Here is a 16212-nt window from a genome sequence, read left to right as displayed (position 1 = left end):
GTTGTGGCCTCTCCCATTGCGGAGCACAGGCTCCGGACGCTCAGGCTCAGCAGCCATGGCTCACGGGCCCAGCCGGTCCGCGGCATGTGGGATCTACCTGGATCGGGACACGAACCCGTGTCCCCTGCAACGGCAGGCGGGCTCTCAACCACTGAGTCACCAGGGAAGCCTTATTTTTATTTTTTATTTGTCAACATATGCCAGAATTTTATTTTCAATATATGTACACAAATGGAAACTCAGGTTTTCTTCTATATTGTATTGTTTTTTCCATTTAAAATATCTCTGTTTTTTTTTAACATCTTTATTGGAGTATAAGTGCTTTACAATGGTGTGTTAGTTTCTGCTTTATAACAAAGTGAATCAGTTATACATATACATATGTTCCCATATCTCTTCCCTCTTGCCTCTCCCTCCCTCTCACCCTCCCTATCCCACCCCTCTAGGTGGTCACAAAGCACGGAGCTGAGAAGGCCTAAATAGACATTTCTCCAAAGAAGATATACAGATTGCCAACAAACACATGAAAGAATGCTCAACATCATTAATCATTAGAGAAATGCAAATCAAAATTACAATGAGATATCATCTCACACCGCTCTGAATGACCATCATCAAAAAATCTACAAACAATAAATGCTCAAGAGGGTGTGGAGAAAAGGGAACACTCTTGCACTGCTGGTGGGAATGTAAATTCATACAGCCACTATGGAGAACAGTATAGAGGTTCCTTAAAAAACTACAAATAGAACTACCATATATATACAATGGAATATTACTCAGCCATAAAAAGAAATGGAGTTATTTGTAGTGAGGTGGATGGACCTAGAGTCTGTCATACAGAGTGAAGTAAGTCAGAAAGGGAAAAACAAATACCATATGCTAACACATATATATGGAATCTAAAAAAAGAAAAAAAAGGTCATGTCTATATTCTTGATGCTCTGGCATTTGGGACCTTGATCTTGGAGAGGTTGCCCCTCCCAGGTCATATTAAATCCTAAAGCTAACAAATGACTCCCCTGGGAGTGTGTCTTTGATATACAAACTAGCCAACAAAGAGCCCGTATCTCCAACCATCTTCTTTATTAAACTCACACACCAGGCTAATATTTCTCCTGTCCTAAATCTCCCCAGGACCATGTATAAGACACCTGGTGACACCTCTCAGGACAGAGCCAGACAAAATTATTCTAAGTGTTTAATCTTAAAATCTTTCTCAACATTCCTACCCTGATTCACCCATATCATCTTATGAAAACCCCAGTGAAAGCTCTGGGCCATGGTTTCCCCTCTCTTCCCTCTGCCTCCTGACCAATCCTGGTCTTTCCCCATGTGGCCCTGGGTGGCATGTTGTGCCTCCTATTTCTAGGAATCTGTAAATACAAACTTCTTTCTTCAATTATTTCCACATCTGCATGTCTTCCTACATATGATTAAAACAAATCCCAGGTACGTTTTAACACAGAAGGAAAGATAAACTTAGCAGTGTCTCATTCAGGTAAGGATTCTGCCACCATTGCTCTCAAATCTCCCTTATTTTGAAATCCATCCCATCCTTCCATCTTTTTCTTTTTTTCTTTTTTTTTCTTTTTTTTTTTTTTTTTTGCCAAGCCACATCACATGCAGGATCCTAGTTCCCCTACCAGGGTTCCCCTACAGTGCCTCCTGCACTAGAAGCACGGAGTCTTAGTCACTGGGCCAACAGGGAAGTCCCATCCCATCTTTTTTATTCACCTTCTGCTCACCCTGAGACAGATCCAGTAGCTACTTACCTTGAGAGCCCTGTCTTAGCTTCTTCAATAACCTCTGTGCCCTGGTTCAGAGACATGTTTCACACAGATCCTATGGCATTTTCCTCAGCAAGTTCCTCTCCTACTTAATATTCCTTTAAGTCTGCCGACAATTTTATTTCAGGTTTCATTTTTAGAAACTTCACCTCTATTTAAGCCACTCTCTGAAAGAGCTTCAACCCAAAACATGACACAGTCTTAATCTGATCTCAAGCTCTGGGACCTGAAAATTTTCTAGTCTGATAACACCCTCTATGTTACATCTTCTTTAATTTTTTTCACTTCTAGTTGGAACTTCTTACACTTTGAATGACTTGTCCCTTGATTTCTCACTTTCCTTGTAGTAAATACCATGTCTCTATTTTGACTGCATATTTCTCCTTATCCACCTGAACATCATGATCAGCCATGTTATTGATCCAAGCACCTCAAAATCCCAGGATTTTCTATCCTAGAATTTTTCTATTAGTCTTGATGCATTACAAACTTCATGATCTGCCACTTAATCTTTACTTCTGAGCTGCTACACATTTATAGAGTATATTGACCTAATTTGAGCCAAATCAAACAAAAGCAGCCAACTTAACTGAGCTCCCCTATAACTTAGTAATTATTTAGTCATTTCTTATTGGCTCTCTTATTTATTCTGCACAGTAACTGACTCATAACTTTTCCATAATTTTCAATTCTCCAATCTAATTTGCAGATCCTTTATCTTCAGGAGCTATTATTTTCTCATCTATTAAGAATGGTGTTCTAAGGTTACTGTCTTCAATTCAAAATATATATATATATATATATATATATATATATATTCTCTCCTTTTCTTCCACTGTCTCAAAACCCATATTCTACTTTAATCTGTTTCCCTCACCCTCTATGAGACCTGTGTATCAGCTAAGACTCTTTCAGTGACAAGTGATTAAAATCCAACTTAAAATTTAGGGAATAATAAGAATGCATAGATTCATTTAAATAAAAATCTGACAGGTGTAATGGGTTTTAGGAATAGTCAGACACAGGGACTAAATGTTGCTGTGAGGACTTTTGTTTCTCCTCCATTTTCTTACTGTGACTTCTGCTGCATTGACTTCATTTTCAGTCCCCAGATAGAGGACCAAGAGACCAAGATCATTTCAAACTGTCACCAGATCTAGGGAAAGAATAAGAGTCCACATCTCTGTTTTGTTTAAAGCTGAAACAAAATCCCAAGACCTGGGTGTCAGTGTCTCGATATGATAGATTTTGGATCACGTACCACTCCTAAATCAATCTCTTTCACCAGTTGGAGAAGTGCTTGGATGATCAGATGTGGATCCTATTCACCTGGAATTAGGGAATGCAAGGAATGAAGGGGATATGAAGTCAGCTCCACCATAATCATAAAGACCAAGAACAGAAGGGTAGACTTTCAAGATGAAATTGGGAAAGAAGTGGGTCAAACAACAGTATATGGCCAAAAGACAAAAATTAACCAAGATACTTGACTCTGTCAGGTTCTTCCCCTCTGCATGTTTTCTGACCTCTCTCTTTTATACAGGACCTCATTATAGGAAAAAAGTAATTGGACTCTGTCTCTCTTTGATCGCCCTTTGTAGTATAATCCTTTCTTTTATCTGAAAGCTTTTTGCAGATGTTGTCAATGTCAGTGTCTCCATTTTTGTATCACTGGTGTGTCTCTAAACAATTACATTCTGATTTCTCTGTTCTTCAATGTAAACTGATATTATCAAGTTTTATTAATAAATTCATTCTTGCCATTTCAAGAGGCCAATTTATAAAATAATGCTTTACATTTTGGCTTTATGATCACACCTGCCTCTTGAAATTCTGGCTTTCCTTAGCCACCGAGACATTGAAATGCCTCACATCCCTAACAGCTATTTGATAATTTTCCTCTCTCTCTTATTAGCATCTTTTTCACTTTTCAAAACTTTAAATGTAGGAAATTATATAGGGGAGTCTTTTTTCTTTTTTCCTATATTTAGTCTCTTCATTTATTCTCTACAGCTTCAAATATCATTTTTCTGTTATAAATCAACACCCACATTACCTATCTTGTCTCTTTGTGTTCTCCATCTAGCCCTCCAAATTTATAAATGCCTTTTGACATCTACCTCCTTAATATCTCTGCCATGTCTAACTTAACTTGTGCTCAAACCAAATTTATCAGATTATCCCCAAAGACAATTTTATTTTCTCTATTGTTATTGGTGATGCTATTGTCATCTTGGTTATATAGGTTACAAATTCTTTAATCAAATAACTCAAGATGCAACATATTTTCTAAAATAACAAGCACTCAAAACTGTTTGCTAAATTGAATTCTTGATTGTACACTTTAAATCCTCCATCAATTATTTTGTCAAGTTTTATACATTCTTTGGCTGAAACATTTATCTTTATCACTACTGCTCCATTCCATAGATACTTCCATATTTCCAGACTTCCTCATACTCAGTTCAATAACCTATTACATTGTCTCTGACCTCATTGTTTTCACCATTTCCAAACTTTACGCTATAGCTAGATTAATCTTTAAAGAAATTAGGTTATAATTATGAAACACCCTCTATCCAACAAAACTTGTACAATTAAAAACCTTCAATACCGTCACTTATCACATAAAATCCAATCAGAATATCCTAATATTTAAGCCCTTATATGATAATTACTGCTATTATCCGAATATACCTGGACTACTTATTATTTCTCAGACCCTATGTTCCCTAAATATTTGGTCATCCTTTGTTTTCTTTTCTTAGTTAGATAACCATGAGTGAAAACTTCATTCTCAGATGGAGAATTTTGTTCATACCTCTGAGAGATAAAATATTGCCTGCCATATCAGTAAACAACCGATGTCACAATCATCAGCAATTGCAGCCCTCCAAAGGTGATCTGGTGAGCCCTGAGGGAACTCAGGAAGGAAACAAAGAATACCTGCCATCTAGCAGCCATCAGACTGCAGCCACTCCCTAAGGTGAGCCCTGAGGAAACTCAGGATGTGAAAACACAGGATACTGGCCCCAGATAGCTGAGCTGCATTTCAAAGGAATGATTTCAGTGAGCCCAGACTCTTGCAACTTCCCATACAAAGAAAAGTGATAAATTCCTTAACTTGAGATATCCAGTTTTCTCTTATTAACTGTAATAATAATTACTGTTAATAATAATTATAATATATTATATTATAAATATTATATATAATATATTTTAAATATATTATAATATATAATATAATATATATTATAATATATTATATTTATAATATATTGTATTATAAATATATAATATGTTATAAATAATAATAATAATAATAATCTTTTTTTCCTTTTACCTTCCCTTTGTTGCAAAATTCCTATATATCCTACCTCTCCCCTCACCTCCTGGAAGCCATTTTCTCGGGGTTACTTGAGATGCTGTCTCCGGGGCTTGAAGTCCTTAGTGTGTCCACCCAATAAAACATAACTCTCAACTTTTAGGCTGTGCATTTATTTTTTAGTCAACACCTCTATTAGAGTACTTACCTTATTCTACATTTTGTTTTAGATATTTTTGTACATGTGTTATCTGTTCTCCTTGAATCCCATCTTTTTGAGGGCAGAGGCCATTTCTGATTTATCATCCTATCGCCCATAATATTTTTCTTAAGACCTCAAAAAAAGGAGTTTATAAATATGTATGGAATAAATTTTATGCTTATAATTTCAATTATTCCCATTTTGCAGTATCATTACTTTGCTTTAAAAAGTTGTCTATGTTTTACTAAAAAACACTATTATTAAATAATGATGACTGCCTAATATTTTGTTTCATTTTTATCATTAATTAATCTAGCCATTTTCCAATTCTCCCCAGTGAAATTTTTGGGGAAATAAATGACATCCTTTCACTACAATGTCACATAGGATTTGTCTATTTCTCTCTAGAGAAATTTATTTTTTCTTCAATACAGCAATTAAGGAGAGAAGCACACATATTCCTGATGCTTAGGTGAAGCACCAGTCTCCAGATCTCAGGCTAGCAGTTTGATCACAGAACTCAGAAGTCTCCAGCCACACAATATGGTAAATAGGTGTTTGTGGGATCCTGAAGAACAAAGCTTAAATGGTAAAAGTCATTTACTTCAAGACAAGTTGGGCTGCTTTCTATTCTGCTTGTTCAGCCAAGAAGCATTTGCTTCTTAAATGAAACGTTAAGTAACCACATTCTGAGGAAGGTTCCTTAGAGATATTCTTTATGAAAGACTTTACACAGAACCTGATAGCATCCCAAAGTTGTGCCAACCCAGGAGTTACTCACAGGCTATTTTTCTCACAGGCATTTTGTTTGGTACAGTAGTTAAAAAGAAGACAGTGTGTAAAATCCTGAGGGTGTAATCATGAGGCATGATGGGGTTTCAGGGTTGAGACTGTGAATGAGAGGAAGTGAAAAACAGAAAGAACTATATAAATAAAAATGCTTTGGCTTTAATGGGAGTTACCATTTATCAGGCCAATATAGACTTTCTTTAGTGATATCCCAGAGATCCTTAAAGGGAAATTGAGGGCGTGGCAGCAGGAAATCCTGGGCACAGAAACACTTATGTAATTCTGGAAATACATTGGGAGTAGAATCCCTGTCAAGACCTTCCCTTTGTCTTTCTCTTTCCCTGACAGGACAGTGACAAACATTTGAAAATCATGTTCTCAGGATGGCAATAAAGATACCAAGAGTTAAGGACACAGGTAATATTCCATACACATACCTGAATAGAAAAGTAAATCAAAGCTAAGGAGGCAAGTATGATTTCAGAGCTCACTTGTTGATGAGATCAAGGTGCTCCTGTTCTGGTCAGCTGTGAGCTACATCCAGCAAATCCATGTTTTATCCATCTTTGAACACACGGTGCCTGCCACAGAGTATAACAATAAGTGTTTTTTAAAAGATTGCGTGAATAAAAATGACTGAGTACATGAGTGACTTGCTCAGGGCCTGATAGGACTTAAGTTACATAGTTAATTGCATTTAGAGGAGTTATGAAATGAAAAGGTGGAAGACCAGACCACATTTTTGTTCCCTACTTTTCTGCAAGATGTAATCATTAATGTTGATTCTTGGGTAGAAGGAGATAAGGGAAGTTTAGAAAGTAAACTAAAAATAGTCCCAAAATTTCTTAAAGCAACACTTTCATTATTTTAGCTAGTTAATTAAACAAGTTGACAAGACAAGGAATTTATATTGCATGTGGAAAATACCACACCCTCAGAACTCTCATGCTGTCCACTACAGTTATATTTCTAATATTAAATTTGCAATGGCTCTAATTTTCTTCCACTGTAGGTTTTTTTTGAAAGTGTATAGTTAAGTTATAGAAATGGTTTAAATAATAAAGCATATGACTATATATCTACACCCCTACTTTAGAAATAAAACATCGTACCTGAAACCCCTGTGTTCACCTTCAAAACAGTCTCCATGATGCATTCTCCTCTTCTCCAACAGAGGTAATAATGTAACAATATCTTGTGCCATGCTTACTATTTCCTTATTTTTATTTATAGTTTTGTGTTTGTGTGTGTCTGTGTGTATGTTTGTGTATATTGCATATAAGGGATGGGTCTCTATGTATCTACATACATATACTTGGGTAAGATTTTGAACTTTATATAAAAATAATTTTACAGCACTGATTCTTCTGTGAAATGACTTTTCACACTCAAAAGTTTTAGAGAAATTCAAAAATGTTGAAGGGTAAATCCATAATTTGTTCATTTTCTCTGCTGTATAATATTTCATATGTGAATGTCCCACTATTTATCATTTTCTCCCTTGAGCATTTGCTTTGATTCTGGTATTGTTTTTAATGAAAAAAAGATACTGTCGAATACACTTTTACATGAATCTTTTCTGAACATGTTCAAGAATCTCTTCCTAGGACTGGATCATCATTGTGTACATAGTCAACAATACGTGGAAGCTACATTTGTAGAGTGGTCTTGGCTTTTTATGGCTCTTTCACCTTCTATACATATTTTGGAATTAATGTATCATTATCCAGGAAAAAATTATCTATTGAGATAAGATTGAAAGTTAATCAATTTTAGAAGAATTTACATCTTTATAATATTATGTCCTCCTATCCAAGAACAACATAATCCCTCTGTTGAGACTTTCCTTAATGCATTTGAAAACTTTCATAAACTTTTCCATGAGTTTTGCATACCTTATATTACATTGATTCTTTTGTACACAAGTTTGTTCCTATTATAAATGGTACCGTTTTGCAATGTTTTGGTTACTTGTTGCTATAATGTAGAAATGCAAAATTCATTTGTGTATTAAGTTCGTATATAGCATCTTTACTAAACTTATTAATGCAAATAAATTTCCAGTATGTACTTTCAGTTATTACTTGTAGATAATTTTTTCTTTCCTAATCATTTTATCCTTTGATACTTTTCTTGCTGTAGTTTACTGCCAGAGATGTACAGGGATTGTTTCCTTTTTAATTTGATTTGATTTCATGCATTTAGAAAGTTTATCTTGCCTTCTTTGGACAGATTGAGTTTTTGAGTTTGTTTATCAGTGCACATCTTTTACCCTTGGTTCTTTCTCACCACACAAATGTACATTTTCCAAATATAGATGTTAGAATTGACATTTCTATACTTTGAATGATTTCCCTAGAAATTATATAATGCATATTTAACATCTATAATTATTTATTGTATTTATTTTCTTACCAAATAAGATAAGAAACAGATAATTTTATTCTCTTAAACTTTGTGTTTTCTTTGTTCAGTATTTCTCTTTGAACCTTTTTTTAGTAACCCAAAGCTGCATTCTTGAATTTTTTTTTTTTAGTTCAGCTTCTAATTCAGGAATTTTTAATCTATGTCTAATTGTCCTTTGAACCCTTCCATGGAACTTTTTATTTTAATTAGAATATATGTCATTGAAATATTCTATTTTGTTCTTTTCAAATTATTCTAGTGATATACTTTGTATATGACATAATTTTATTTCATGTTTTATTCTTCTAAACATGTATTTGGATTTTATATTTTTAGGATGTTTCTATTTTTATATAGTAATTCTAATGTCAATGTATGTATGGATCCTAACTTTGTTTTTTCTAATGTCTTCTGATTCCAATTGGTTTTTTTGTGGTACACTGGCCTCTCACTGTTGTGGCCTCTCCCATTGCGGAGCACAGGCTCTGGATGCACAGGCTCAGAGGCCATGGCTCACGGGCCTAGCTGCTCCGCAGCATGTGGGATCTTCCCGGACCAGTGCACAAACCCGTGTCCCCTGCATCAGCAGGTGGACTCTCAACCATTGTGCCACCAGGGAAGCCCTGATTCCACTTGTTTTGTCGTATGTTTGAGCTATTTTTTATTTTGAGATCATATTCATTGAAACTTTGTGTGATTTCTTTGAGGTCTTTGTTGTTTGGTAATGGCCCAGAGAAGATTTACCTTAGTTTCTAAGATATACCTTGGGCCCTATCATCCAGGACTACTTTAAATTAAATTCTCAGTCATTTTTCCCCTGGTCATGTAGGTAGTTTGAATCCATGTTTCAAACCTTTGTTAGTTTTCCTTTTTATGTTGGAGATAGGTATATCTCCAACATATGCTCACTATTTCCCATTTCTTGCTATTTGTTTTTCTTGTCCAAAATTTTACTTGAAGTTGTTCTTTTCAAGGTCTTGATTTTATGCAATACTCTCCAAATTACTTCTTATATAGTGAATCCTGTATTTTTAAAACTGAAGCCTGAGAACTGTGAAGACTGTCAGATCCCTTTAGGCAGCCATCTGCTTTGGAGCTTGCTTACTTGGATTTATGCTTTTTTTATATTTTTGACTCCCAATGATTTCCTTTATTGTCTTATCCCATCTTCCATGCACTACAGTTATTCATCTTAAATTCTATTTTATATGTGTTTTATAGTAGCATTATCTTATCAATATCTTGCCTAGTATATTACTGTAAATAAGAGTAGATTTTCTTTAAATTTTTAAAACCAAGATTTTCTTATTGAGTATGTTTATATAGTTTATCTTTGGAAGCACATATATAACATACATGTATTCATATATATTATAAAAATTCTATAGTAAATTAATCCAAAATTATTGTTTGATATTTCATTGAAATATTTTTCTAAAGTTTGCTCATATTCCCCTGGTTTATGAACTTTAATAAAAACAAAGTGACAAAAATAGCAAACTTTGAAAGATTATTGGTTTATGATTCATTTATTTTTAAATTTTTTTTTTTCCTTAATGGAAACACAATTTGTAAACTACCGCATTCATTGAAAATGTGATAGAAAGTGCCTGGCAGAGCTAATGTAGGATGATAGTGAAAAGAGGTTATTCTAAGGAGAGGGTATTTGAGCAGAGATCTGGATGTCAAGGAGTTAGTGAGGTGGGAAGCTAAAGGAAGTATACAGCAGGTCATCTTAGTGTGTTCAGGCTGCTGTCACAGAATTCCATAGACTGGGTAGCTTATAAACAGCAGAAATGTGTTTCTCACAATTCCAGAGACTGGGAAGGCCAAGACCAAGGCAGCAGCAGATTTGATGTTTGGTGAGAGCCTGCTTCCTGGTTTAGCCATCTTCTCACTGTGTCCATGTATGGTGCAAGGGGGCAAGGGAGATTTCTGGGGTCTCTCTTATAAAGGCACTTATCCCATTCATGAGGGCTCACCCTCATGACCTAATTACCTCCCAAAGACCCCACCTCCAAATGCCATTACATCAGGTGTTAGGTTTAATATGAATTTGGGGGAAACACAAACATTTAGTCCATAGCACAGGTAGAGAGAGAAGCAAAGGCTTTCAGGTGAGAAGAGGTCAGGATGTTAGAGAAATAGGTCTGTTTTCTTAGTGTAGTTGTTAAGAGAAAGAGTGGGATGATGAAATGAAAGTTTCTCCTAAGTCAGCAAGAGCCATATCATATAGGGCACTGACATAAATAGAAGTGCATTACATTTTCTCTTAATGGCTGAAGGAAATTACTGTTGGTTTTAAATTCTCATAAAGTTGTACTTCTTTATTCTTCCCCTACTTGTATGGTTGGTTTAAATTTTTTGTCCTTGTGAAATTTATGCCATGTTACTTTAAAATCAATGCTGGATAGACCTTAGGCAGGAATCACCTCAGTCCTACACGGCCTTTTATACTTGGAAGGGCCATGGTGCCTGTGCTCCTACTTTCCAAAATACATGCTCTCTCTTGGGAAGTCCACTAGGCTAGACAAAAGCATAGTCAGACTGGCAAGCAACACCTGTGCAGAAAGCAGTTACAAGAAGTTTCCATTGAAGTGGAGTTTAACATCATAAGGGTAATAATGTCAACTCATAGAAGTTGGCAAAACTCACAAAAAGAATATAATACAATTATGTCCAATACCCATTATGAACTGTGAATAGACCAGTGATGAGATCTTTCAAGGAAAGATGGACTTGGTCTAAAAGCATGTAGGTTGACATGATATTGTTGTTCTAGTCCAAAGCTAAAAAGCACAGATCTATTTATTGTATGGATATTGAGGTATTCACGATTATTATAGTATCACATAGTCTATCCTTGGCCTTAAATTTCTACTTCTTGTGCATGCATTCTGTTTCTCAAGTTTCAATGATATACTTTTTTCCACTCAAGAACTCCAGTCCTTTATTTTGGTTTCTGTACAGACCTCCAGAAATAGCAACTCTTTTACTTTTCTTCTGAGTCCTCTCTTGCATTTTTTATATTCCAGATGAAAACATTGATGAAATTGAGAATGATGTTACTCAGACAATTTGATAACTTGGACAGATCTTCAATTTGGAGCATGGGGGCAGAAAATTATATAACAATACTCTCACAGTAACAGCTGATGTCTACTGATTTGGTATAACAGGATAGTTTTCTGATAAAGTATAATTTATGAAAAAAATTCCATCTTTTATATAGATATGGTTAATTGCTTATTAGTTGTCAAAATAAAAACAAATTATCAAAAGAAAGATAATTTAAGCAATAATTCCAAATATAATACCTAGGTTTTTCTAGCACTTTTAGGATTTTAAAATTTGTTTTGTTATTTTCTATTTTCATATTCTTTGTCATCTTATTTAGTTGATAACAGATGTACGTGGGAAGACACACACCAGACTGCACATGTGGGAGGACAGAACCTCAGGGGTTTCATTAAGCCTAGGATTTCTTCGTGTCCTAATAGAATAATTTTGAAACCAAAATTATGAATATTTTGAACAAAGTCACTATCTTAGCTAGTACCCTGAAGGGTTGCATCAGGAGAGGAATATGATATCCAGGGGTGGTATCAGAAATTCAAGGGAGGCATGTGTAGTTGTCAGAAGTATGTCCAAAATTGTTATTGTTTCAATTTGGTTTCAGGTACAATCAATTTAAGTAGTATTAAAAGAGGGTCAAAATTTCATGTGCACCAAACTGCAAATTTTATGCTAATCAAAAGAAGCATGGGTAAAAATAAAAACAATAATTAGGGTCTTTCCTTGAATAATCTTAATTATTATAGTTACATGTACCACATTTGAGTCATACATAGTTCCTTGCAAAATTTTATGTTTTCTAGAAAGATGGACCTAGAGAAAAGATGTATAATGCAGTGTGAAAATGTCCTGTGAAGTACAATCTTCTACATAAATCTGAAACAATTCCATTACAAAGTTTCTCTCTTTTTCTCAGTCTACTATTTCTTCCAGGGACAACTTTACTTGAATAACATATGACATCAGCAGAATTGGAGATTTGCCATTGATCTATCTATTTTGATTAATGTAGATACAAGTCAGATAATCCAAATACTAGAGAAAACCCCTTGCTTTGTAAGTTATATGCATGCACATAATGCTTTTCATCTGCAAAGCAAGTAATAAACTCTGGCTAAATAAACTCAGGGAGGGTATACAGAATGGCAGGTCATATGTTCAGATAGCATGGGATTACTAACCCAGTAAAATAAAGGAAACTAGACTGTACAATTATAGAATCAAAGTTTTAGTTGGAAGGGTACTTATAGGAGACCTCTTATTTTACATATATTAACATGTTCATAATTGTTTCCTTTACTGAACTAGGTCCACATTCCAGCAATAAAAAAAAAATGTACTGAACCATGAAACAACATATTTAAACTCTGAAAATATTATGCTAGTTGAAATAAACTAGTCACAAGAAGACCATGTATTATATTATTCCATTTACATGGAATGTCAAGAATGCATAAATCTATAAAGACAGAAAGTAGATTAGTGATTGCCTATGGCTAGGTATTGGGGCAAATGGGTAGTGATTTTCAAGGGGTATGGCATTTCTTTTGGGGGTGATAAAAATATTCAAGTCATATCTGAAGATTGTGCAACTGTATGAATATACTATAAACAGTTGAATTGTACACTTGAAATGGGTGAATTTTATTGTGTGTGAATTATATTTCAATCAAACTGTTAGAAGAGAATGAAATATTAACAATATTTAAATTAGCAACCTCTTTGTAAAAGAAAACTTTATAGGCAGCAAAAGGGAAAGTCATACAGTTGAATAAGATATTTATAACACATGTAAGCAAAAAAGATTACTGTACAGAATATGCAAAAAATCCTAAAAATAAGTAAGAATAAAACAGATAGTATAAAAAAAAACAGGCAAGACAGGCACTTGACAAAACAGCAAATCCAAACAGAATAAACATTAAGTGTTACTTAACCTTAATGATAATTATAGAAATACAAACTAAAACCAATTGAAATAAATTTTACTGTTAACTTGGCAAAAATTTTAGTCTTACCATAACACCTTTCAGCAAAAAGTTAAAGCAGTAGATGTTCTCACATACTTCTGGGGAAAATATAGTGTCAATCTGTTTCAGTTTTTGTGGAGAGGTAATAATCATGAGATAATTTAAGAGAATAGCTATCTCCACTTTATGGACAGATTTATATCTCAAATTTATACGAGGATTAAATGAGCATATATTTGTAAAGCACATAAAACACTGTCTGGTATTCATTAAGCATGTAATAAATATTAGCTGTTATTGTTTGATGCTCAAATGTGGTTTTCATTGTGGCTTATTAGGGGTCCCAGGATATGTAGCACCATATTCCTTCCCTGTGTTCTGAATATATATACTTTTATTTGAATTTTATTTTATTTATTTTTTATACAAGAGGTTCTTATTAGTTATCTATTTTATACATATTAGTGTATATATGTCAATCCCAATCTCCCAATTCATCCTATCACCACCATATCCCCGCCACTTTCCCCCCTTGGTGTCCATTCGTTTCTTCTCTACATCTGTGTCTCTATTTCTGCCTTGCAAACTGGTTCATCTGTACCATTTTTCTGGATTCCACATATATGCGTTAATATACGATAATTGTTTTTCTCTTTCTGAATTACTTCACTCTGTATGACAGTCTCCAGATCCATCCACATCTCTACAAATGACCCAATTTCATTCTTTTTTATGGCTGAGTAATATTCCATTGTATATATGTACCACATCTTTTTTTTTTTAAAGATGTTGGGGGTAGGAGTTTATTAATTAATTAATTTATTTTTGCTGTTTTGGGTCTTCATTTCTGTGCAAGGGCTTTCTCTAGTTGTGGCAAGCAGGGGCTACTCTTCATCGCAGTGTGCGGGCCTCTCACTATCGTAGACTTTCTTGTAGAGCACAGGCTCCAGATGTGCAGGCTCAGTAGTTGTGGCTCACGGGCCTAGTTGTTCCACAGCATGTGGGATCCTCCCAGACCAGGGCTCGAACCCGTGTCTCCTGCATTAACAGGCAGATTCTCAACCACTGTGTCACCAGGGAAGTCCTGTACAACATCTTCTTTATCCAGTAGTCTGTCAATGAGTATTTAGGTTGCTTCCATGACCTGGCTATTGTAAATAGTGCTGCAATGAACTTTGGGGAGCATGTGTCTTCCTGAATTATGGTTTTCTCTGGATATATGCCCATTAGTGGGATTGCTGGGTCATATGGTAGTTCTATTTTTAGTTTTTTAAGGAACTTCCATACTGTTCTCCATAGTGGCTTATCAATTTACTTTCCCACCAACAGTGTAAGAGGGTTCCCTTTTCTCCACACCTTCTCCAGCATTTGTTGTTTGTAGATTTTCTGATGATGTCCATCCTAACCAATGTGAGGTGATACGTCATTGTAGTTTTGATTTGCATTTCTCTAATAATTAGTGATATTGAGCATCTTTTCATGTGCTTTGTGACCATCTGTATGTCTTCTTTGGAGAAATGTCTATTTAGGCCTTCTGCCCATTTTTGGATTAGGTTGTTTGTTTTTTAATACTGAGCTGCATGACCTGTTTATATATTTTGGAGATCAATCCTTTGTCCATTGATTCATTTGCAAATATTTTATCCCATTCTGAGGGGTTGCCTTTTCGTTCTGTTTATGGTTTCCTTTGCTGTGCAAAAGTTTTGAAGTTTCATTCGGTCCCATTTGTTTATTTTTATTTTTATTTCCATTACTCTAGGAGGTGGGTCAAAAAAGATTTTGCTATGATTTATGTCAAAGAGTGTTCTTCCTATGTTTTCCTCTAAGACTTTTATAGTGTCTGGCCTTATATTTAGGTCTTTAATTTATTTTAATAGTATTTTTATGTATGGTGTTAGGGAGCGTTCTAATTTAATTATTTTACATGTAACTGTCCAGTTTTCCGAGCACCACTTATTGAAGAGACTGTCTGAATATATATATATATATATATATATATATATATATATATATATATATTTAATTAAGTAAATACGAAGGCATAAAAAGCATTTTAACTACTGGTATAGATCAGATTAGTGGATATAGTTTATGTCCTTGTGCAAATAGACCTGCTAGCAATGAACTCCAGAAAGAAGACAAGTTTTTCTCCCTCCCAGTTTTGTCACTGCCAAACTATGGTATGTTTTCCTATAGAAGACATTCAACAAAAAGGAAAAAAAAGAAAATGCAAGCTTCCTGCAGAGTTCACTTGAAAGCAGAAAGTGGCAGAACCTAAGCAGAATCTGTTGTTATTCTTCCCAAATTTTCTAGTTATTTGAGTCACACCTAAGATGCACAACAAAATGATTGAGAGGGACCAGGAGCAGGCTGAGGTTCTTATGAAACAAGAGCTTTTTCCTATAAACCTAATTGCTATATTTGTCATTATATTGCTGACATTGTTAGATGTAGGCATTTCCCAGGTTTTCTACTTGATGATGGAGCATCAGAGACTCCTAGTTACCATTCTTTTTTTTTTAACTGAAGGAGGAAAAATGAGAAATCTTATCTTGCTACTTCAGGACTCATGGGTTGACATATATTGATCATACACATGGTACCACAACATATTCTTGGCCTGTATCTAGTAGGATACTCAGGGCAGAGTAGGCA

The sequence above is a fragment of the Physeter macrocephalus genome, chromosome 16, assembly GCF_002837175.3.
Source record: "Physeter macrocephalus isolate SW-GA chromosome 16, ASM283717v5, whole genome shotgun sequence".
Classification (NCBI taxonomy): domain Eukaryota; kingdom Metazoa; phylum Chordata; class Mammalia; order Artiodactyla; family Physeteridae; genus Physeter; species Physeter macrocephalus.
Note: the sequence above shows the minus strand (reverse complement) of the source record.